We start from the raw sequence: 22,886 nt of genomic DNA, 5'->3' as shown, positions 1-22,886 counted from the left end.
AAGTTCTTTACATATTTTGGATATTAACACTTCATCAGATATGCACTTGCAAATATCTTCTCCCATTCCATATGTTGACTTTCAGTCGTGTTGATTATTCTCTTTGCTGTGCAGAAGCTTTTTATTTTGGTTAACCCTCAATAGTTGATTTTTATTTTTGTTTACCTTGCCACAGGAGACATATCTAGAAAGGAGTTGCTACAGCCAATATCAAAGTGGTTATTGCCTGTGTTCTCCTCCTGGATTTTTATGATTTCAGGTCTCACATTTAGATCTTTACTCCATTTTTCATTTATTTTTGTTTATGATGCAATAAAGGGGTCCAGTTTTATTCCTTTACATGTTGCCGTCCAGTTTTCCCAAAACCATTTGTTGAAAATATTGTCTTTTTCCCATTGGATATTCTTTCCTGTTTTGTCAAAGATTAATTGATCATATAGTTGTAGGTTTATTTCTGGGTTTTCTGTTTTGTTCTATTGATCTGTGTGTCTATTTTTGTGCCATACTATTTTGATCACTACCGCTTTGTAATATAACTTGAAATCCAGAAATGTGATGTCTCCTGCTTTGCTTTGCTTTTTCAAGGTTGTTTTAGCTATTCGGGTTGTTTTGTGGTCCTATACCAATTTTAGGATTCTTTATTATAGCTCTGTAAAAAAATGTTGTTGCTATTTTGGTAGGGATTTTATCAAATGTGTGGATTGCTTTGGGTAGTATAGACTTTTTAATACTATAAAAGCATGGAATATCTTTCCATTTCTTTGTGTGGATGATCTATTCATTGTTCAAAGTGGGATATTGAAGCTCCTCCTATAATTGTATTGCTATGTTTCTCCTTTCAGATCTATTAATATTTGTTCTGTTTATTTAGGGGCTCCAATGTTGGGTGCATAATTATTTACAATTTTCATATTCACTTGATGAATTGACCCCTCTATCATTATATAATAACTTTATTTGACTCTTTTGACAGTTTTTTATTTAAGGTCTATTTGTATAAGTATAGCTACCCCAACTTTCTTGTGGTTTCTATTTGCATGGAATACCTTTTTAACATCCCTTCATTTTCAGTCTATATGTGACCTTAAAGCTGAAGTGAGTCTCTTGTAGGTAGAATACAGATTGTCATGTTTTTTTTTTTTTTTATCCATTCAGCTACTCTATGTCTTTTTATTGGATAATTAATCCATTTACATTTAAAGTAATTATTGACTAATATGGACTTACTATTGCCATGTTATTCATTGTTTCTAGCTGTTTTGTAGTCTCTTTGTTCCATCGCCCTCTCTTGCCCTCTTCCTTTGTTTAATGATTTTCTGTGATGATGTGCTTTGGTTCCTTTCTCTTTCCCTTTTGTGTATCTACTATAGGTTTTTGTTTTGTAGTTATCATGAGGCTTACATAAAACATCTTACAGATGTTTTACAGTCTATTTTAAACCCATAAAAACTTAACTTTAAATACACACAAAAGCTCTACATTTTTACATTCACCCATTTTATGTTTTTGATGTCATAATTTGTAACTTTTTCTATTGTATGTTCATTAACAAATTATTGTAGCCATATTTATCTTTAATACTTTTGTCTTCTAACCTATATACTAAAGTTATAAGTGATGTACCTGCCACATTACAAAATTAGGGTATTCTAAATTTACATATGTACCTTAATTCTTAGTTTTTCACATATTTTCATGTTGCTAATTAGCATCCTTTTATTTCAACTTAAAAAACTCCCTTCAACATTTATTGTAAGGTCAATCTAGTGGCAATAAACTCCTTCAGCTTTTGTTTGTCTGGGAAAGTCTTTATCTTTCTTTCAATACTGAAGGACAACTTTGCCAGGTAAAGTATCCTTGATTGGAATTTTTTTTTTCTGTCAGAACTCTAAATATATCATACCACTTCTTTATGACCTGCAAGGTTTCTACCAAAAAATCTGCTGGTTGTCTTATGCGGATTCCTTTGTGTACCAAGTCACTTCTCTCTTGCCTTTAATATTCTCTCCTTGTCTTTAACTTTTAACAATTTAATTGTAACGTGTCTTAGTGAGGATCTCTTTAGTTCCTCCACTTTTAGGCTTCCTGGATCTGGACGTATATTTTCTTTCCCCAGTTTAGGGAAGTTTTCAGTCATTATTTCTTTAAATAAGATTTCTGCTTCTTTCTCTCGCTTTCTCTCTTCTCCTACAACATCTTTAATATGTATATTCATTTGCTTGATGGTGTACTTAAGTTTCTTAAGCTATCTTCTCTTTTTGTTCTTTTTTCCTTTTACTCCTATGATTGGATGATATCCTTTGCACCATATTCTAGTTCATTAGTCCTTTCTTCCACTTAATCTAGGGTTCTGTGAACCCTTCTATTGAATTTTTCAGGGCAATTATTGTGTTCTTCATCTCTATTTCTGTTTGGTACATTTCAATATTTTCTATCTCTGTTGAAATTCTCATGTCATTAATGCATAACTCTCCTGACTTTGGTGACTGTATTTATTACATTAATTTGAACTTTACATTGAGCAAATCTCTTATCTCCATTTCATTAAGATCAGTTTCTGGAGATTGATCTTGTTCTTTTGTTTGAAACATATTCTCCTGTTTCTTCATTTTCCTTGACTGTGTTAGTTTTTGTGCATTAGATAAAACAGCCACCTTTCTCAGTCTTGACAGATTAGTCTCCCTTCTAGGAGATGAGCCTCATCAATCAGCCATGTCTGAGCTCCTGGTTGCTTCCCAAATCTTTGTGAGTGTCCAACTCATTATCTTTGTTCTTAGTCCCAGTAGATATGCATGTCTCAAAGGTATGGGAAAAGCCCACACGCCTCTTCAGACTTCCAGAGGACTACGAACCACCTGCCCCTTCAGATCCTCAATATAGGCTAATTGGAAGCCCAATATTCAGGCAGCAGCTGGGAGGATAATCAGGATATTAAATATACAGTCTAGCCTCTATCAGGGAGAAATTGGGAGCTGGGTGTTTTTGCCTACACACTCTGTGCTGAACCAGAGAGAATAGTCACTGGGAATGACTACCCAAATAGAACCACCTTTTGGTTTTGCATGGTCCCAGGAGACTTTCTTTAAATGCTAAATCCCCATCAATTCTCAGAGCTAGGTGATTTGGGATCCAAATCCAGTCTTTTGGATGGCAGATATAATAGTTGGGGTGCTAAAGCTCCCTCCAGAGACAATCTGGAGACGTGTTCTTATTGTTGGAATGAGCTGGGGGACTGTGGAGGAAGAGTGCACACATTCAAGCTCCCAGGAGGATCCTAGTCAGCTCTCAGGTGCAGGCTGATTAGAAGCCAGAACCACAGTATGCAGCTGGGAAAGTATGCAGTCATACTCCTTCCATGGAGAAATATGAGATGGGCATTTTTGTCTGCTTCATCTGTGCTGAGCCAGGGGATAAGAGGTGGGTAGCTGCAGGAAGTGCTTGCACACCCATTTGAAAATTGCTTTGTTGTTGTTTTTGTTGTTTAATAGTGTTTACAGGATTCATGAATGTTGAGCTTCATTGGCTATCACAGGTAGGTGACTAAGGATGAAGGTTCATTCCTCAGGTGACAGCCTTAAACAATGGGGTACTAGATGTGTAGACAAGCTCCTTCCAGGGAGAAGCCAGAGGTTTGGTTTTATTGTTGGAGTGGGCCAGAAGGAGACAGCAAGGGATGTGCCCACTAGCTCTTTCAAACTCCTGAAAGGGTCTCAGTCAGCACTCAGATGCAGGTTGATTAGAAGCTGGGCCCTTAGGCAGCAGCTCAGAAAATATGCATTTTTCAGGAAAAATCTGGGAGATACACATTTTTGTCTTCTCTCACTGCACTGTGTCCAAAGGAATAGCCACAGGGAGCACTTGTGTGCCTATTTGCAATTGTCTCTTTGTTTACTATAGTCCTACAGGACTTCCAAATGCCAGACCCACTAGCCTTTGGAAGTGATTTGAGTCTCTTACCTTGGGTGGCAGCTTCAAAAGTTGGGGTGCTATATGTGCAATACAAAGCCTTCACTTCTAAGGGAAAAACTGGGAGTTGGGGGATGCTTCCTCATTATAAATGCTGTAATGTACTGGGAGTGAAGTTTATGGTGAAAGAGTGTCTCAGCCTTTCTTACCCATTTCAATGTCTGTATTTTTTCAGGCATCCAACGTGTTTCCGGATTTCTCTCAGAGGGAATTGATCCATGTATAATTGGCTGTTCAGTACATCCATGGGAGAAAGGAAAGTCAGGAGCCTCCTATGTGGCCATCTTGGTGACGTCAGAGGTGGTTGCATGGAAATCAAACCACTTTCCCTCAGTTTATCAGGGCAAGTGTGCATCATGTCTCTCAAGTATTGAGATTTTAGCCCAGGAGAAAAAGAGGAAGATTGGGGCTGTCTTGTAAATTCTGTCAAAGGGTTTTGCCTAAGTAGCAGAGGGGCCCCAACCTCAAAATGATAGAGATAAATTCAGGACTGCTGAGGGCTGTAGGAGTTGAAAGCAATCACCCACATGGGACCATAAGTCTGAACACATAGGCAAATAGACATAACAAATATTACCTTACAGTACATGGCATGTTCAGTGACATGACACAATACTTTCAGTGTGTTAGCCCTCATTTACAGTGCACTGTGCAAAATTTCAGTGGGTATAATTGTTTTACCATTGCATTTTCCATGTTCACCTATTACTTTATGCTGATGTTTTGCCTCAAATTATATGAGGTTTTGATTTTCACTGAATAAGCCTGTGCTTTTAGCATACCCCCAAAGAAGCAATTGGAAAGATTCAATGCTGTTTTTTTAAAAGGAAATAATATTGTCTAGGTTTCTTTTTCAATGTCCTGGTAGATTAAAAATACAACCACTGAGTCAAGGGGTCTGCAGAAGTGAGTGGTATTGAGAATGTGGAAGAACCCACCAAAGTGCCCACCAGTAGAGAGTTCTCTATACACCCGAAGCACAAAGCCACTTTGGGACATTTCCAGTCAACAAGGACCTTTCCTATGTCTTCTCCCTGCTTATTCTCACCACTCTCCCCCACCTTCCCATCCATGGCAGGAACAGACACGAACCAAGAGTTGAGGGAGAAAGATGAAAACAAAGGGCTGGACACCAACTGACGAATGGATAAAGAAGATGTGGTTTATATATACAATGGAATACTACTTGGCAATGAGAGAGAATGAAATCATGCCATTTGCAGCAATATGGATGGAAGTGGAAGGTGTTATGCTGAGTGAAATAAGTCAATCAGAGGACAGATATCATATGTTTTCACTCATATGTGGATCTTGAGAAACTTAACAGAAGACCATGGGGGAAGGGAAGGGGAAAAAATAGTTACAAACAGAGAGGAGGGAGGCAACCCATAAGAGATTCTTAAATACAGAGAACAAACTGAGGGTGGATGGAGGGGAGAGGGGAAGTGGGTTATGGGCATTAAGGAGAGCACTTGTTGGGATGGGCACTGGGTGTTGTGTGTAAGCAATGAACCACGGGAATCTACCCCCCAAAACAAAGAGCACACTCTACACACTGTATGTTAGCCAATTTGACAATAAATTATATTTAAAAAAAGAAAAGAAAAGAAAGTGCTGGAAAATAGAGAACGAAGCACATCCCCCACTTCTCTCCCACTGTTAGCTCCAGGAGGTTCCTACTTGAGGCTCACTTAAGCCAAAATAGGTAGGAGATTTAAAATTAAATCCAGTTCTGGGGCGCCTGGGTGGTGCAGTCGGTTAAGCATCCGACTTCAGCCAGGTCACGATCTCGCGGTCCGTGAGTTCGAGCCCCGCGTCGGGCTCTGGGCTGATGGCTCAGAGCCTGGAGCCTGTTTCCGATTCTGTGTCTCCCTCTCTCTCTGCGCCTCCCCCGTTCATGCTCTGTCTCTCTCTGTCCCAAAGATAAATAAACTTTAAAAAAAAATAAATAAGTAAAATAAAATTAAATCCAGTTCAGAATGATTATTATCTTTGCCTGGATATTGCAGTTTCTGAATTGAGGCCATTATGGCCATCATGTATTGGTAAGATGTACCTGCTAGGCATTTCCTTCTAAGGCAAAGGAAGATTTTGCCAGCTAAATAATTTTAAAGGGACAATAATAAGTTATATTCTGATCATGTCATGAGTTGTGAATGTTTATAGAGTGCTGAGTATGTTCTGGCCATTTTCTTTGCAATATCTAATATAATCCTTGCAACAGCAACCCTGAGTGTCTGAGTGTCATTATCCTCACTTCACAGCTGAGGAAGTTGAAGCGCAAAGAGGTTAAGAAATCTTTCCAATGACACCCAAGTACAAGTAGAGAAGCTGAGACTGACCTAACATGTCTCTGATTCCAAAGTTCTTGCTTTTGATCATCTCAAGTTAGACACATTCTTTCTGCTTGTGGGTTCATCGCAGTTTCTAAAATGTGGGTGTGGGAATCAGGGAGCATCCACGTGTTTGTTTGCATATCACTAAATTTCTTACACAGCTAAAGTCTGAACTCTCTCTCTTTGATATTCAGCCCTTACCTTCCCTCTAGTCCAAACTGCTTCCCCAGTAGAAGCAGGCCCCACACAGGCAACAGCATTAAAAGTGAGCTTTCAGTTCCAGCCAGGAACAGAGATGTGACGTATGAAGGGTGTTCCTTTTTTTTCTTCACTACATACTTTGGAGTTACAACTGCACTTTAAAGAGAATGTCAGATTGGTGGAGTTGGTTAAGAGCCAACATAAATTTTAGATGTTTGTTTTTAAACCAGGCCTCCTGAGCTAAAAAAACCCAGCAAGCTTATGACAGGGAAAAACCTCCTTTTATGGGCATTCACGGGCACAATGACAGAGCTCCTCAGACTAAGATTTTCTTCTCTAGTCTAGAGACTCAAGGGTGCAAAGTCAGATACTGGTCCAAATGACCTGATCAAACTTTTAAACAAATCCAGGTTCCTATGAAGCAGGCAGATAGGATGAGCCCCTTTTAAAGGAAAGGGCTTGTTTTGGTTTAGAAACTAAAAAAAGAAAGAGATGGCCTCGAGCACCTGGGCTTAACCCTTGACTCTCTAAGAATTGTCCCCCAGTACCCTCCTGGGTCAATGGAAGTCCTGAAAGGCACCATCCACCACAGCAAGTAAGATTCTGGCCAAACCACATAACTCCTACAGTCAACAACCCATCAATAAGTCAATAGTCTGCCAGGCCTCCCAGACAGAAGAATTTGGCAGTTGGCATCTCAGTAGAACCTTTGAAATCAGGTGCAGGTTCAGAACCCAGCCCTGCACTCACCATCTGTGTGACCCCTGGTAAACTGCTTGCCAAGCCCCAGTTTTCTGATCTGTAAATTCAGGGTTATAGCAATGTCCTTACAAAGGGTCACCGTGAGGGTTAAAGGAGATATTTGTAGAACAGCTTTCATAGTTCATGGTTATTAAATCTTAATATTAAGTGTTAAATATATTTTCACCAATAAAATATAAAAGCATAAATTAAACGATTACAAAAACTACCTTTGCCCAGGATCCCAGTCCCCAGTTTAGATAATTGTGATAACTTTTGTGAAGCTCAAAAGGAGGGCTGACTTTCCATTTGTGTAAAGAGGAGTAAATATAGTTTCCCCATGCCTTCCACCATGTACAACTAAAAGCCCTGGACAGAATATATAAAATAACATAAATACACTCTGGCAGGTAGAAGAAGGCAGATGAGACAGGGACCTAGGGAACCAAGGACAAGAGAGTGGTGAGTTCCCTCGGCTTATTTTTCACCTTATCTATACCAGATTTGGAGCTGAAGATAGTGGCAAACAGACGGAAACACAGACAAACTTTGAACAAAAGCCTTCTCTCTTTGGCCAAAGAACTAGGAAAAAGAAGCCAAGCAAAACACAAAATTTGCAGACCATCACAGCTCTACTCCAGCCAGATGCCATAGAAAAAAGCTGTGGCCCCACCCTATCTCTGCCAGCAGAGTCTGAATGGGGAGTTACTTTTCATCACCTCATCAGGCTGTAAAAAGACACCTACAGTGTCACTATCATAAAGGCCAAGAAGAGAGCCAGGAGATTTACCCCCCACTGGGCAGTGACAAATCATCTTCCACTGAGGTATATGTGGAGACAAATGGGGAACTGGACTTCAAGTCCACATGGAAATAATGAAGTGTCCCCTCAGCCTGCAGAGCTTGTGTCAGAGAAAACTTAGTGGAAAATCAGGACTCACTGCCACCCAGCTGTAATGAAACCACCACACCTACCTTCCCTAGTGTCAGTGGAGACTACATGGGAAGCAGGAACAAGATACTCCTACCTCTGTCAGCCAGGAGATTTCAGTGGAGGCCTAGTGAGGAGCCAGAAACCCCACCCTTGTCCAACAGTAATGAGGAGTCCCCTTCAGGTGTCATTGGAGGCCAAATGAGGGACCCAGATATCTATTCTCAGCAGTAACCACATGCCATTCTTCTCCTAAAACAGTGACTTTAAAAAATAAATAAATAAAAGCTAAAATAGAAGGTTTAAATAAGAATCAGAGTCCCAAACATAATACCCAAAATGTCCAAGTTTTAGCTGGAAATCTCACATGCCAAGAACTAAGAAAACAATTTGAATGAAAAAAAAGACCATCAATAAATACATATACCAATATAATAGCAATTGTAGTATTATCTGACAGAGATTTTAAAACAGCCATCATAAAAATGCTTCAATTTATACAATGCTTAAAGACAAATTAAAAAATAAAAAGTCACAGCAAAAAAAAAAAGGAAGATATTAAAAAGAGTTAAATGGAAATTTTGGAACTGAAAAATATAATAGAAACTCAACTGGTGGACACAACAGCAGAAAACAGAGGACAAAGAAAAGAATCCATACACCTGAAAATAAAGGCAATAAAAAATACCCAATATTGGCACCTGGGTGGCTCAGTCAGTTAAGCATCCAACTTTGGCTCAGGTCATGATTTCATGGATCATGGGTTCGAGGCCCACATCAGGCTCTGTGCTGACAGCTCACAGCCTGGAGCCTACTTCAGATTCTGTGTCTCCCTCTCTCTGTCCCTCCCCTGCTCACTCACACGCTCTCTCTCACTCTCTCTCTCTCTCTCAAAAATAAATATTAAAAAATTTTTAATACCCAATATTAACAACAGAGAGAAATTATACTGAAAAAAAAAAAAACATGAACAGAGCTTCAGGGACATATGGGATTATAAGAACAACATCAAAAATCTAACATTCAAGTCATCCGAATCCTGAAGAGAGATAAAAAAGAGGCAGGACTGAAAAAGTACTTGAAGAAATAATGTCTGAAAACTTCCCAAATTTAGTAAAAAGCAAAAACATAGAGACTCAAGAACCTGAACAAAGGCTAATAGGATAAACCCAAAGAAACCCATACCAAGATACATCATAGAAAAACTCTGAAAACTAAAACCAAAGAAAAGTTCCACAGAAGAGAAGTGAAACTTTACACGGGCTGAGGGGCAGGGAGCAGGATTAAAATGAGAGTGGATTTCTCACCAGAGAGGAAAAATGCCATGAGGAAGTGATACAATATATTTCAAGTGTTGAAAGAAAAGAATTGTCGATCCAGAATTCTGTATCTAGCAAAAATATCCTTCTGAAGTGGAGAGATAGACCATGCTCATGATTAGAAGACTCAACATAGTGAACATGTCAATTATCCTCAAACTTATACATAGATTTGACATAATTCTTATCAAAATGCCATCAAGGATTTTTGTAACTATAGACAAAATTATTTCTAAAATTTATATGGAAAGGCAAAAGAACTAGAATACTTAGAAGAAATTTTTGCAAAAGAAGAATCAATAAGAGGATGACACTATAGATATGGCAATAAAGATTGTGTATATTGGCAGAGGGAAAAATATATAGATGAGTGGAACAGAATAGAGAACCCAGACCCACGTAAGTATGTCCAACTAATTATTGGCAAAACTGCAAAAGCAATTCATGGAGAAAAAGATAACCTTTTCAAAAAAAATGGCCCTGGAATAACTAGACAGCCAGAGGCAACAAAATGACTTCAATCCAAGCCTCATGCCTTATAAAAATTCACTCAGAATGGATCATGGACTTAAAATAGAAAACTATAAACAGCCAAATGTTGCATGGTGACAAGTGGTAACTACATTTATAGTGGTGAGCACTGCATAATGTATAAAATTGTTGAATCAGTATGTCGTATACCTGAAACTAATATAATATTTAATTCCAGTTAAACATCAATTCAAAAATAAACAAATGAATGAATAAATAAACAAATAAATATAAGGACCTTTGTTAAATTGAATTTGCCAATTCACTCAGAATGGATCATGGATTTAAATGTTAAAAAAAAACTATGAGGCTTTTTTTTTTTAACCTAGGAGAGAAATCTTTGGGATCTAAGGCTAGACAAAGAATTCCCAAGCTTGACACCAAAATTACAATCCACAAAAGGAAAAATAATAAATTGGATTTTATCAAAATTAAAAACATTTGCTCTGCAGAAGACCTCATCAAGAGGTCTATAGACTGGGAGAAAATACTTTTAAACCACATATCTGGCAAAGGACTAGTAACTAAAATATAAAAAGAACATTCAAAACTCAGTCAAAATATAAACAATCCAATTTAAAAATGGGCAAAAGACATAAAGAGACATATACAAAGAGGACATAAGAATGACAAGTGAGCACATGAAAAAATGTTCAACATCATTAATCATTATGGAAATGCAAATTAAAACCATATGAGATATCACTACATACCTATCAAAATGGCTAAAATTTTAAAAAGTGATAAGGAGAAACAGAAGCACTCACACCTTCCTGGTGAGAATATAAACTGGTACAGCTACTCTGGAAAACAGCTTGATCATTTCATAAAAAACTAACCACACAACTACCATATGATCCAGCAATTGTACTCTTGGGCATTTATCCCAGAGAAATTAAGATATTTTCACACAAAAACCTAAACATAAATGTTTCTAGTAGCTTTTTTCATTATAGCCCAAAACTTGAAACAGCCCAGATATCTTTCAATAGATGAATGGTTAAACAAATGTGGCATATCCACACCATGGAATACTACTCAGAAATGAAGAATAACAAACTATGGACACACACGACACCCTGGATGAATCCTCAGAGAATTATACAGCCTGAAAAAAGCTATGCCTGACTTCTGGTTTCCGGCCTGGCATGTAAGGAGCTTAGAAGTCATCACTCTGTCCTAACAACAAGTAAAAATCAACAACTCTTCTTAGATTTATCAGAGAAATGAGGTCACAGCATACACTTCTGTGTCCAAAATTGGAGGAACCGACAGACAATGCAGAGAATTACAACCTACCAGAGCAGAAACCCATGAGAAAAACCTCTGTGGAAACCAGTGCTGAGGCAGGAAAATCTAAACTGCAATTGCAAATTTCTAGAAATTCTGTGTGAACAAAAGCCAACAACTGCAAGACAACTCTCACACTCTTGTGAGTTTTACCCCCAGGTTCTCACAGTGAATGCCATAGGAAAATCCCTTTGTGCTTCCAGCAGGAGGAGGAGAAAATGAACCATTTTGAAATTCACCAGAGGCCTGTCCTCAAGGGAAACAATTTTACTAGAGCCTAAACTACTGATGGTTTTTTCTGAGCCTAATCCACCTGGAGAAAAGAAAATAGTCAACTCCAGATCACTCTAGCCTTCCCTGTGGGAGAAGGAAAATACCCAACCCCAGTCCCTTCTAGCTATCTTACCACCTAAGGGAGTGAAAAAACAAAACTGAGAAGTATGTGTAAAGTTCACATTCCAGAAGCATAGACTCACTAGAAGGCTTAAGATCTAATCATGTGACTATAGAAAAGTTCCTTCCCCCCACACTTTACCACATTAGTAAAGGCCTATTTACTACAGTTCCTTTTACCTAGTACATCATGTTCAGCTATCAAGAAAAAATTATAAGGCATACCAAATGTCAAAAAACACAGTATGAAGAAACAAAGCACGTATCAGAACCAGACTCAAACATAGCAAGGATATTGGAATTATCAGGAATTTAAAACAACTTGAGTGGTCCCCCTTATCCATGGGGATACATTCCAAAACCCCCAGTGGATTCCTGAAATAATAGATAGTATTAAATGCTATATACAGTATATTCTTCTTATACATACATACTTATGATAAAGTTTAATTTATGAATTAGGTACAGTAAGAGATTAACAATAACTAATAATAAAATAGAACAATTATAAAATATACTGTAATAAAAGTTATGTGAATGTGCTTTCTCTCTCTCAAAATATCTTATTGTACTGTAACTCATCTTTCTGATGATGATGATGATGTGAGATGGTAAAATGCCCACAAAATGACATGAGGTGAGATCAATGACACTGAAATTGTGACATAGTAGTGTTAGGCTGCTATTGACCTTCTGACAATGCATCAGAAGGAGAGGCCTCTGTCTACAGACCACAGTTGAACACAGGTAACTAAAACCACAGAAAGCAAAACCATGGATAAGGTTGGGAGAGGGGACTACTGTATGATTAATATGCTAAGACTGTTAGTGGATAAAGTAGACAGCATGCATGAACAGATGAGCAATGTAAACAGAGAGATGGAAATTCTGAGGAAGAACCAAAAAGTAATGCTAAAAATAAGAAAACACTGTAACAGAAATAAACAATATCTTCCATGAACTCAGTAGTAGGCTGGATATGGCTAAGGGAAAAAAATATCTGAACTTGAGGATATCTCAATAGAAATTTCCCAAACTGAAAACAAAAAAGAAAAAAGACTGGAAAAAAAAAAAAAAAACAGAACAGAATATCCAAGAAGAAATATAGGACAACCACAAAAGGTGTAAAATACATGTAATGGAAATACCAAAAGGAAAAGAAAGAAAGGAACAGAAGACATATTTAAAGCAACAATGACTCAGAATTCCGCCCCCCCCAAATTAATGACACTAAACCATAGAACCATAAAGCTCATAGAACACCAACCAGGATAAATGCAAAAACAAACAAAAAGACACCTAGGCACATCATATTCAAAGTGCAGAAGCACCTGGGTAGCTCAATCAGTTAAGTGTCTGATCTTGATTTCAATTCAGGTCACTATCTCATGGTTTTGTGGGATTGAGCCCCATGTCAGGCTCTGCGCTGATGGTATGGAGCCTGCCTGGGATTCTCTTTCCCTCTCTTTCTGCCCCTCTCCTGCTTGTGTTCTCTCTCTTGCTCTCTTATTCTCCCTCTCAAAATAAATAAACTTTAAAGAAAAAAAGTGCAGAAAATTAAAATAAGTAAATAATAAAAATAAACAAAATTAAAATAAAATAAAGATTGAAATGTTGAAAGAAACTGAGTTTAAAAACACCTTATCTTAGGGGAACAGAGATAAGAATTATATTTGACTTCTCTTCAGAAGCCATGCAGATGCAGGCAGGAAGAGAATGGAGTGACATATTTAAAGTGTTGAAAGGAAAGAAAAAAAAATCAACCCAGAATTCTGTACCCTTTGAAGTTATCCTTCACAAGTGAGGAGGAAAGACTTCCTTAGGCAAACAAAAATTGAAGTAATTTGTTGCTTAGAGCTGCCTTAAAAGGTATGTTAAAATAACCTCTTCAAAGAGAAGGAAAATGATATAGGTCAGAAACTTGGATCCACAAGAAAGGAAGAGCACTGAAGAAGAAATTAATGAAAGTCTTTCAACAATAGCCAAATTATGGAAAGAGCCTAAATGTCCATCAATTGATGAATGGATAAAGAAGTTGTGGTTTATATATACAATGGAATATTACTTGGCAATGAGAAAGAATGAAATATGGCCTTTTGTAGCAACGTGGATGGAACTGGAGAGTGTTATGCCAAGTGAAATAAGTCATACAGAGAAAGACACATGCCATATGTTTTCACTCTTATGTGGATCCTGAGAAACTTAACAGAAGACCATGGGGGAGGGGAAGGGGAAAAAAAAGTTAGAGAGAGAGGGAAGCAAACCATAAGAGACTCTTAAAAACTGAGAATAAACTGAGGGTTGATGGGGGGTGGACAGGAGGAGAAAGTGGGTGATGGGTATTGAGGAGGGCACCTGCTGGGATGAGCACTGAGTGTTGTATGGAAACCAATTTAACAATAAATTTCAGGGGCGCCTGGGTGGCGCAGTCGGTTAAGCGGCCGACTTCAGCCAGGTCACGATCTCGCGGTCCGGGAGTTCGAGCCCCGCGTCAGGCTCTGGGCTGATGGCTCAGAGCCTGGAGCCTGTTTCCGATTCTGTGTCTCCCTCTCTCTCTGCGCCTCCCCCGTTCATGCTCTGTCTCTCTCTGTCCCAAAAATAAATAAACGTTGAAAAAAAAAAATTTAACAATAAATTTCATATTAAAAAAAAGAAATTAGTGAAAGTAAAAATAAAACTTTTATTTTTCTTATAGTTACTTGACCTCAGAGATAACAGTTTGTTCAAAATAATAATAGCAACCATGTATTCAATTACATATACTTGTGTGTGTATATATATATGTACAATATATGTATATATATGTATTTATGTATGCTTATCTATAAGTAAAATGAATAGTAGCAATAATATAAGGGACAAGAGAATAATTAGGGTTCTTTTGTTAATATAATATAAAGTTAATATAATATTGGAGTATCCACGAAGTAATATAGTGTTATTTGAAAGTGGACTTGAAATAGTTGTAAATGTATATTGCAAACCATAGGTTAACTACTAAAAGAAGTAAAAAAAAAAAAATTATAACTGATATGGTAAGAAAGGAGGGAAAATGGAATCATAAAATAATATTGTGACAGGAAAGGAATGGTAGACAAAAATAGGAACAAAGTCAAGATCAACATATACAAAATGTAACAAATATTGTAGTTATTAATCCAACTATATCTATAATCACTTTAAATGTTAATGGTCTAAATATATCAATTAAAAGATTGTCACAGTGAATCAAAAAAACAAAATCCTCCTATTGTTTGCAAGAAACCCGCTTTAAATATAAAGACATTGGGGCGCCTGGGTGGCGCAGTCGGTTAAGCGTCCGACTTCAGCCAGGTCACGATCTCGCGGTCCGTGAGTTCGAGCCCCGAATCGGGCTCTGGGCTGATGGCTCAGAGCCTGGAGCCTGTTTCCCATTCTGTGTCTCCCTCTCTCTCTGCCCCTCCCCCGTTCATGCTCTGTCTCTCTCTGTCCCAAAAATAAATAAACGTTGAAAAAAAATAAAAATAAATAAATAAATAAATAAATATAAAGACATAAATTTAAATAAATACAAATATCATGCCAACTAATCAAAAGAAAGTGGGAGTAGCTATATTAATTTCAAACAAGAAAAGTAATCAAGGATTAATATGTAGGGCTCAATTCTCCAAGAAGACATAACAATATTTTATTTATTTATTTATTTATTTATTCATTCATTTATTTATTTATTATTAGTTAACTAACATACCATGAAATATTGGTTTCTGGAGCAGAATTCAGTGATTCATCACTTACATACAGCACCCAGTGCTCATCACGTGTCGTCTTTAATACCCATCACCCATCTAGCCTATCCCCCACCCACCTCCCTCCATCAACCCTCGGTGTGTTCTCTATCATTAAGAGTCTCTTATGGCTTGTTTCCCTCTCTCATGTTTTCCCCCCTTCCCATATATTCATCTGTTTTCTTTTTTAAATTCCACATATGAGTAAGACCATATGGTATTTGTTTTTCTCTGACTTTTTTCACTTACCATAATACACTCTAGCTCCATCTATGTCATTGAAAATGGCAAGATTTCTTTTTTTCTTGATGGCTGAGTAATATCCCATTTTATATATATATATATATATATATATATATATATATATATATATATATCACATCTTCTTTGTTCATTTATCAGTTGATGGACATTAGGGCTCTTTCCATATTTTGGTTATTGTCAATAATGCTGCTATAAACATCAGGGTGCATGTATCATTTTGAATCTGTACTTTTGTATCCTTTGGGTAAATACCTAATAGTGCAATTACTGGGTCATAGGGTAGTTCTATTTTTAACTTTTTGAGGAACATCCATACAGTTCTCCAGAGTGGCTGCACCAGTTTGCATTTCCCACATCAGTGCAAAAGTGCTCATCTTTCTCAACATCCTTGCCAAACCTATTGTCTCTTGTATTGTTAATTTTAACTATTCTGACAGGTGTGAGGTGGTATCTCATTGTGATTTTGATAGGTATTCCCTCAATAATGAGTGATGTTGAGCATCTTTTCATGTGTCTGTTAGCCATCTGGATATCTTCTTTGGAAAAGTGTCTATTCATGTCTTCTGCCCATTTATTCACTGGATTATTTGGGTTTGGGTGTTGAGTTTGATAAGTTTTTTTATAGATTTTGGATACTAACCCTTTATCAGATATGTCATTGGCAAATATCTTCTCCCAATCCATGTCTGCCTTTTAGTTTTGTTGATGATTTCCTTCTCTGTGCAGAAGCTTTTTATTTTGATGAAGTCCCAATAGTTCATTTTGGGGTTTGTTTGTTTTTTTTGCCCTTGCCTCCAGTGACATAAGACATAATGATCTATAATGTCTGTGTACCTCCCAAAAGATTGTCAAACTATGTGAGGCAAGAACTCATAGAACTGCAAGGAGAACAGATGAATCCACTGTTAGTGTTGGAAATTTTAATATCCCTGTTTCAGAAATGGACAAACCCAGAAGACAGAAAATCAGTAAGGACGTAGTTGAACTCAACAATATCCTCAATAAATTGGATACAATTGACATCTATAGACTATTGCATCCAACAACAGAATACAGATTCTTCTCAAGAATACACATTCTTACCCAGCTCATGTGGAACAGTCATCAAGATAGATCACAGCCTGGGCCCTAAAACAAACCTTAAAAAAATTAAAAGAATAGAAATAAAATACTATCTGCTCTCAGATCATAAGAGAATTAAACTGGAAATGAGTAATAAAAAGATACCTAGAAAACCCCAAAATATTTGGAGATTAAACAACACGCTTAATCTCAAGATAAGTTTTTAAACATCTTGAATTAGATGAAAATTAAACATCAATTTCTGAGAGAAATTCACAGAATTGAATGTATATATATTAGGAAAAAAGAAAGATTTAAAATCAAAAAACAAAACTATAGTTTTGCAAGTATTGATTGTTACCTTTGGGGGACCTGAGTGAAGACTATGTGGGCTCTCTCTGAATGGTTTCTCATAATTACATGTAAATCCATAGTTATTTCAAAATCCAAACTTTAATTTAAAACAATAACGAAAGGAGAGCTGGAGATATCCAGAAATGGAAAAAACATACAGCATCCTAAAGTCATGGTGGCGGGGAAGTGCAAGATGCCATGCCGAGGTGTTATAAACCACCTCCTGACAAGGCCACCTTCCCTTCCCCTTTCCAAACAACCATGTGAAGCCAGTTCCCTCTCAAGGCTATAGGAAGCTTTGGGGTAGGAGCAGGAGAGTGAGGGGTGGGATGTTCATACAATTGCTTTCGAAGGAGGCAAAGAATAATGTCTATGTCAGTTCCGAGAGAGGGAGGGCAGACATATGTGGGCTACAGGCACCCACATGCCAAAGTTTCTCATTTCGAAGTCAGTCTTGAAAAATGGGCTACGGGGGTGAAGGGGGTAGCAAATGAAGTTGATACTCTGGTAGAACCACAGGCCACAGACACAAAGTGCGGCTTCTTGTGGCATGCCAGCCCCATGCCTGCTGTCTCTGAGCCCCAGTTGCTTCTTGAACCCATCTTTAAATTGTCTGTGATACTTCAATGGCTTCCCTGAATTCCCACTTTTTACCCTAACCTAGCTCAAAATGATGTTTTGTCTTTTACAAATAAAAAAACTGCTGCCCCAAATACCAAGGCTCGGGCTCTGGCTTGTAAATACCATTAATTCAATGGTTGTCACCTAAGAAAAATTTAATCCAGCCTTCAGTTACCCTCAAGCCACAGGACCAGCTTCAACAAAAGGAAGCAGTGGGATGATTGTGACAGTAGTAACTTCTGTGTGATGCCAGGAAATTGCCTTCCTCTTTCTGAATTGATTTCAATCTCTGTAAAATAGGGATAGTAGCAATCAGTGTCCATTCCTTCCCTCTCCTTCAAGAATCAACTCGAATGCCAACTACATAAAGTCTCTTCTCATTCACTTCATGCAGCTTCTCCCTCCTCTCAACTCCTATAAAATTTATCTAAAACACTCCCACACTTTTCATTTTGGGTTTTAATTACATGAACATTGTGATATTCCCCCATTACATTGTAAATTCCCTAAGGACAATGTTTGTGTTATCTTTATTTGTCTGTCTATGGTGCCCATTATGATATAGATAAAGTGAGCAGTGAGTACTTGTTGAAAGAATAAATCAAGGACAAATTGAGACAATTTGCTCAAGATATGAGTAAGCCCTTTTAAAAGTATAAACCATAAATTACAAAGTGTAAATGCACTGCATATATATATATATATATATATATATGTATATATATGGTCTGGTTATGCCTCCCTGCCACTTACTGATTGTGTGGTCTGGACCTAGTACCTTAACCTTCTTGTGCTTCTTGCAAACAAGGGCTCTACAGACAAGGCTCGATGGGGAAGGTGCAGTTGCATTCTGTTTGCTTTTGTTTTAATTTCTACCACTCCTAATTTCAAAGTAACAAAAATGAAATTTGGATACAATAAAACCTCTGTGCTCTAGGCATATAAAGATAAAAGGGTGAAATTAGAAATAATATACAGGAAATGGGGGGGGGAGAGATAAGTTAACTGGAATGATAGGAGACCACAGGTCACTGTAATTAGGCTCTACATTTAGTACTAAGCTTCCTGGTAGCCAAGGCAAAAAGCAGAACACAAAAGTGTTCTTTTTTTTTTTTTTTTTCTTTGTACTGTCAGGGGAAAAAAATCATACCAAATATTAGGAATGGCAAACCCTTTCCCGGAGCTGCCTTTTGCAAGAATTATGGTGTAATTCCTTTAAAAAGTCTGATGAATAACTTTGTGGGTAACATCCTCAGCTGCCTCCTCCCTGAACCACAAGGCTACAAAGAGAGCCACTAATCCAGAGAGGCCCTGAATCTGGGAGAGGATCAGAAAGGGCTCAAGTAAAGAGCCAGCCCCCAACTGACCCCTCAGCCCAAGGCAGCTGTGTAAATTGGCCAGTCACATCATTATTTAAAGCTGTCTGATTGGGTGTAAGAAAATGCCTGCCTAAAACAACTATTTTCCATTTGGCATAAGGTTGGGTTGTTCTCTCTGACAGTCTTTTGCCATTGGATTAGCTCTCTAGTATAACAGATTGTGTCTCCTGAGTGTAAAGCATAAGCCATGATAATAAACCGTGATAACAACATTGGTTTCCTGTTTAGTGTGGCAGAAAGGCATGTGCCAAATTCACCTAAAAAGTCATCAATTGTTTGCAAGTTAAAGAGAAGTATGTTTCAAGAGAGAGAGATAGTGAAGCAAGAGATTGAGGACATAGCTACGCAAAGTCTGGGCTTTTTGAATCCGGGTGATGGGGTACCTGGGCTTTCTTTGTTCTGTTCTCTCTGCTTTTGTGTGTTTGAAAATACCCATTTTTTTTTTCTTTTAAAAAAATTAAGCCAAAGAGCATTGTAATTTATACTACAAGACTCTGGCTATGAAAAGTGATTTGAACCGAGTAATAAAGCAGGACCCAGGGGTTACCAACTATTCATTGCCACTGCCATGACTCAACAGCTCCAGGAGGCCCCCAATGGCTTTCCTGAGTTCACACACTGGCCTTGTCCCAGTCCTGGCTGAGGGCACCCCAGGGACCCAGTGGGCTTTGAGTACTTCTAGAAGCATCTCAAACAATGAGCTGTTTGTTCCCATCAGTGGCTGGGCCTTGGACAGCCAGTCTCAGCTCCCTCAATGCCTGCAATGAGAAACTCTGACCTCTGTGAACGCTGGGGGAGAAGAGGGGCTCTGGCCTTCCCTGGAGTGGGGGAGGGAGAATGTGGTACTGGCCCTAGGGACTGGTGGATGTGGGGTAGGAAGAAGGAAAAGAAAGAGAACAAACATGAGGGGGGAGAGGGGTAACTTTCTTGTCAAGACCTCTCCACCTGCAGGCATACTGAAGCTGCAATACTACAGGAATGGCCCAGAAGGAAGGAGCCCAGAGCAACAGAACCCTGTATGGAGGAGAAGCTTCAGCAGTGCTGGTGGTGAATGGTTGTGACCTGGAGTGAGAAGATCCATAGAGGTGGGTGAACTCAGGGCAGCCTCCTCTCGCAGGGCCTGATGCAGAACCCTGAGTCTGGGTACCCTGATACAAGCTGATGCCTGCAGATTAGCCCGTGGAGGGGGTAGGCCTATGACCAGAAGGCAAGCGGCTAAGGGGGAAGGGGAAGCTCTCATCTGACCCCTCTGAACTTGGCAACCCCTGCTCCTGAGCAGCAGCCAGCTTTGCTCTTCCTCTCTTTGAAGAAAGCAGAAAAAGAAAGTGCTTTGATTTTCCTAAAACAAACACTATGCTGAGTAAAGAGATAAGCCAAGCCTTGGGTTGGCTCAGGCTCCCCTGTGCAAGGGAAGTCACACTTCATATTTCCAACATGAAAGCCGAAGAAGGGTTGAGCTGTGTGCAGGCCGAAGGCTGGAGAAGCTGTTTGCCACAATTTTCTTCTTGACAGAGAGGCCTATCAAGCTGAGGAGGCGGGGTGGGGGGGAGGGTCTGCTGTGATCCTGCAATGGTGGTAACTGAGGGCACATTTCTCTGGCAGCAGGGACTGAATATCCAGAGCCAATAAAATCCAACAAGGAAAGAGCCAGATCTGCACAAAAGGGTCCTTGGTGGCTGACAGTCAAGGAGGTCCCACCTCCCAACCCTGGGGAGTTGGAAAAGTGACCTTGTCGGCAGAGGGACATTTTCTGCAGAGAATTTGCCTGAATAACACCAGACAGGAAAGGCAGGAATCAACGTGTGAGGCTTGAGGGCAGCAGGAGGACTCCCCCTCCTCCCATGTGCAAGTGCTCATAACTGCTCTCTGCATTGACATCTCTGTGCATTCTTGGGGTGATCATAAGAACAGCCAGGCACTCAGCATTCTAAGTGCTGTTCACATGTTATCTCGCTTAGTCTGCTCAGCAAACCTACCAGGCAGGTACTATTATCATCTCCATTTACAGATAAGCACACCAAAGCACAGGGAGGAGCAAAAATTGCCAAGGTCACACATAGTTCATAAGGAATAGACTGGGGTTTGAACCTGGATCCTTGGCTCTGGAGCCTGAGCTGAATCATCATGCTTCAGCTCTCTCTCACTGTGGCTTGCAGGGCTTCCCACAGGCTCTCTTGCATCTCACCCCCACATGTGATTTTCCCCCCTCAAGCCACTCTCCTGAACTTCCTGGTTGCTTGTTTCCATTGATGGCTAGTGTTGCACCTGCAGGTGATGCTCACATGACCCTGTCCCTCAGCCCACCCAGCTCACATTTTAGGCCTCTTCCTATAACCCTCTGGCCATACTCCCCCCAACTCCAGTATATATTCTTCTCTGACTAAAAAAGTCAATTCCACATGACTTCCCCCAAAGAAAGAATGGGGGAAAAAGAAGAAATGAACTGTTCCCTCTTTCTAGCTCAAATATTCTTTTGGCCTTGATAAGGCCAAATATTCAAGTTGGCCTTGATAAGCCAATCTCTTATGATTAAATGAAGGGCCCTGCTGGCAACAGGCTCTGGTTTGCACATAATGAACAGATGGGGTCAGGATAGACACATACTCTGAGTACAAAGGTGAAGAATCTGGAGCATCTTAATAAGACCAGGAGAGCAAAGCCCCAGTGCCAGAACATCACCATCACCACTGACCGATGCAGACTTGACCACAGCTTGTCTTAACAGGGGACCAACAAAACTGTGTTCAAGGCACAGGGGCAAGGGACAAGAATCTACAGGAACCTTTCAGAAGTAATTCATTCTACAAGAAGGAAGTGCCAAAAGCCAATATCTTAGGTTGGGACAATGATCTAAGAAGTTATAACTTCTCTCTGTGATATGGCTATATTCAAAGAAGCTCTTGACAACCAAAAAGGAATATTGAAAATGAATTTGTCAGATCCTTCCTACCCGGACCCCACCCTCAATGTTAGGGAGATGACATCCAGCCATCATAAGTGTTTCTATCTACTTCTAGAGATGTCTAAATGAGCTGGAATATGGATGACTTAGTGACACTTCCCTTAAGTAATTTTCCCTGAATCTAATCTTCCTGAGCTGCCTTCTAAATTTAGTTTTCCAAGTAGATTTTGCTACAAAAGAGAGGTAAATAATATCAACAATTGTTGTCACATACTGAATTCTTACTAAGTGCCTTATAGGTATTTCCTCCTTAGACAGTCACAAGACTCCTGTGATTTAGGGTTGTTTTGTAGGCAAGGCCATGTTTGCCTATTATTAGATTACTTACAGGCAGGCATTGACCTAACTACCATTGTTCCTCTGCAGATTTTAGCATGGCACCTTGCATGCACAGTAGACTCTCAATTATTTGTTCAAATGAATCGTATTCAATTAACAACACTCTGGAATCAAGAACACACCTCTTCACTCCAAGTTGAAGTGGGAACTCTTTTTTTTACCATAGTAATAAAAATAGCCAATATTTATTGGTCTTAGTAGATGCCAGGCACTTGCCTAATGTTTTACATTCATTACCTAATGTGACTGTCATAAAAAATCTTATTATTATTTTCCCCATTACAAATGAAGCTCCAGAGATGTAGAGAAGCCATCACAAAGGGGTAAAACCAGAATTTGAGCCTATACTCTCAAATCATGAATCAAACAATGTAACTCTAGACTGTGTGTTCTTTATTGCTAAACTAATATAAAATTTTTTTAAATATTA

This window comes from Leopardus geoffroyi, chromosome D1, assembly GCF_018350155.1.
Source record: "Leopardus geoffroyi isolate Oge1 chromosome D1, O.geoffroyi_Oge1_pat1.0, whole genome shotgun sequence".
Classification (NCBI taxonomy): Eukaryota; Metazoa; Chordata; class Mammalia; order Carnivora; family Felidae; genus Leopardus; species Leopardus geoffroyi.
The sequence above is the reverse complement of the archived record's forward strand: the minus strand, read 5'-3'. Positions refer to the sequence as shown.